We start from the raw sequence: 3276 nt of genomic DNA, 5'->3' as shown, positions 1-3276 counted from the left end.
TGGACAGCATGGCTGTCACACTGCGTGTTTACACCAGCTGTGCAGCTGCAAGGGCTCCCCAGGTGGCACTAGCGGTGAAGAACCCGCCTGTCCATACAGGAGACATACGAGATGTGGATTCGATCCCTGGGTTGGGAAGATCCCCTGGAGGAGGACATGGCAACCCACTGCAGTATTTTTGCCTGGGAAATCCCATGGACAGAGGAGCCTGGTGGCCTACAGTCCATGGGGTCGCAGAGTCCGACATGATGGAAGTGACATACATAGCATGTACGCATGCGGCTCCAGGCTATGGGCACTGGCTCTCAGCACCAATCCTGCAGATTGGAGATCTGCCAGTCTCCAGCAGAAACATACAACATAGCCACTCGCCCAGTACCCGTTCAGTGGGGGTTGGGCGCAGGCACCGTGGCTCTTCCCCTGGGCTAGGCACCCTGGCCTGGCCAGGCCTGCAGCAGTGCTGGGGCTCCAGATAATCTTCCAGCTCAGCTGCTGGCAGTTTCTGGGTGAGATCTGGATCCTTCCTCCTTTCAGGAGGCACGACGTGAACACTTGGCAGATGCTGGACCACAGTAAGTCCTAGGCCCCAGAGTTGATGCATTTAATCTCAGCCCTCACTTCCTCTTCCCTGAAGGCCCTGTGAGGAAGCAGCTAGTTTCTTTAGAGCCCGAAGGCCTTTCCGGGCCCTTCTGCAGCCCCTCAGCACCGAGAGGTGGAGGTCTCCCCTCCTTCCGTCTGACCCCAGGTCTCTCTCCTGTCCCCTAGTCTGGGCAAAACGGCTCAGATCCCCCAGTAAGAGTCAGCCCTACCTCTGCTGCAGGGGCCCCAGGGGAAGGGTGCAGCCACCTGCCACGATGGCGTTTGTACTTTCTGCGCGGGACTCCTCTCCCTGGGTCACCCCTGACAACTTCTGAGGGGCTTCCTGGCTCCTGTGTTTCCGCTGAGACGGAGGAGGGTGCGGGACGTGGGAGGGCAGGGAGGCCGCCAGCCCCGCGTGGACGCATGGGAGAAGGCCGGGGGGCCTGGCCTCGCCAGCTCTTCGCCGTCCAGCTGCCCTACCGCAGACCCCAGCTGTCAGCTAACTGCAGCTCACACAGATGCGCACGGCGGGGAGAGGGCGGGGGGCGCTGGCTGTGCTTCGGTTTTCTAGCCATATTTGGTCCCCCAGCCCGCCAAGGAAAGGAAATGGACAGTCAAGGGGGTCTTCTCCCCGTTTCTCAACCATTTCTCCGGCTCCCAGAGCTGTGATATTGACACAGAACGATACGGAGGAAGTGTAGCCATGTGGGGCTCGGTGCTGGGAATCTGGTTACCCAGCTGCCCAGTAGGATGAGCCCCAAACAGCTTTGCCCCCAATCCATCCGTGCTTTCCCGGGCAATGTGTGGCACGGCCGAGGGAGAAAGCCCTCTTGTCTCTGGCCTTGCTGCCACCCCCTTCTGCCGTGAGAGCTCATTTCTCTGTGGTCATCAAGTTTAATGTTTTCTACAAAGCACCCCCAGGGTGCTGCAAAACCAAGTGATTCTATGCTCAGACACCTGGCTCCCAAGGCCTAGTTAGTAACTTACCTGGGCAGCCAAGTGCTTTGCTGTGCAGTGCCTACACTGGCTTTCTGGCAGTGCCAGGGGGCTGTCAGGATGGTTTTCTTTTTTCCTTATTATTCAGATGAAGAAACAGGATAAAAGAAGAACCAGCTTTCCCAAGAGCAGGGAACCGAGAGAGAGTTCACAGTTCTCATTGTGTGCTCTTATGGTATGGAGATGACCTTCTGATCTTGGGCTGTTCCACCAGCATCAATGCTGGGCTCTCAGGCCTCCCTGCACTGCTCCTCCCTGTAGAGAGTGTCCAGACGTGCTGGCCTCCATGGGGAGGGTAGTCTTCAAAGTGTTAGTCGCTCAGTCATGTCCGATTCTTTGTGACCCCATGGGCTGTAGCCCACCAGGCTCTTCTGTCTATGGGATTGTCCAGGCAGGAATACTGGAGTGGGCAGCCATGCCCTCCTCCAGGGGATCTTCCTGACCCAGGGATCAAACCTGGGTCTCCTGCATTACAGGCAGACACTTTACCGTCTGAGCCACCAGGAAAGTTCAGGCCTCAAATCTGGAAGCCTGGCATGCTGCAATTCATGGGGCACAGAGAGTTGGACACGACTTAGTGACTGAACAACAAATATATATATATTATATACATATATATGCACTAACTTATATTCTTGAATTAAGCTTCTGATTTATAAAGAAGTTTCATATACATTTAATATAGTGACCCTGTGAGAGAAGCATTATTTTACCAAGGAGAAACCTGAGCTTCAGAGAGAATTAAAAAATTGCCTGAGGTCTTACAATTAGCTAATAGATGGACAGGTAGAACTCTAACTTGAGTGTGTGTAATTGTTTCATTTGCTGGTGAGAATTTGCCACACACTCACATGCTCCCGTGTGGCATGTGGAACCCGAGGCATGCTCACAAACACTGAAAGCGTTAGTATGTCACGGAGCGATGTGCTCATCGCGTCTGCCTCTCTGGTCACCAGAACCCTGACTGCAGTGGCCCATTTCTCTCTGTCCAGATACTGGTCACAATGCCGAGAGGGACTGCACAGAGATAAAAGAAAAGCTTCACTCCTGTAGTTCTTAGCACAAACACAGATGGACCCATAGCTCTGAGTTCTATACAGAGTTCTCCCACATGTCCAGTTCCATCCCTCTAAAGATACAGTCTAAATGCACAGCCAAAGAAGTGGTTTCCCTGGGATCCAGTCCAAGCTTCTCCTCCTCCCAAGCCCTATTGATTCTCTGCTATGTGTCTCATGATGTTCATTTCTGTTTTTTAAAAATAATATTTATTTTTGACTGTGCTGGGTCTTGTTGCTGCACGTGGGCTTTCTCCTGTTGTGGCATGCGGGCTTCTCAATGCAGTGGCTTCTCTGGTCGGGGAGCACAGGCCTCAGGAGCATGGGCTTCAGGGGTTGCAGCAGGCGGGCTCAGTAGTGCGCCCGGCTCATTGGTTGCAGCTCATGGGCTCTAAAGCGCAGGCTCAGTGTTTGTAGTACACAGGCTTAGTTGATTTGTGGCTTGTGGAATCTTCCCAGACCAGTGGTTGAACTTGTGTCCCCTACACTGGCAGGCAGATTCTTATCCACTGTATGACCAGAGAAGTCCAGTGTTCATGTCTTACAGTGTTGCATAGCACAAAGCCTTTGGGCACTAATAGCCTTGTTTGGTCACTTAATTAGCTGTACGCATTTGGATAAGTTACTCACATTTTCCTGTGTTTCA

General features: G+C 53.2%; 1 non-coding gene across 1 annotated transcript; it reads right to left on the bottom strand.

The window, feature by feature from the left end:
* Positions 1-2009: 2009 nt before the first annotated feature.
* Positions 2010-2082, bottom strand: TRNAY-GUA. The gene has a single exon. It is a non-coding gene; the product is annotated as a tRNA-Tyr (tRNA).
* Between the last annotated feature and the right edge of the window lie 1194 nt (positions 2083-3276).

The sequence above is a fragment of the Bubalus bubalis genome, chromosome 5 (genome assembly GCF_019923935.1).
Source record: "Bubalus bubalis isolate 160015118507 breed Murrah chromosome 5, NDDB_SH_1, whole genome shotgun sequence".
In the NCBI taxonomy this organism is placed as follows: domain Eukaryota; kingdom Metazoa; phylum Chordata; class Mammalia; order Artiodactyla; family Bovidae; genus Bubalus; species Bubalus bubalis.
This window is presented reverse-complemented; position numbering and strand designations above follow the sequence as displayed.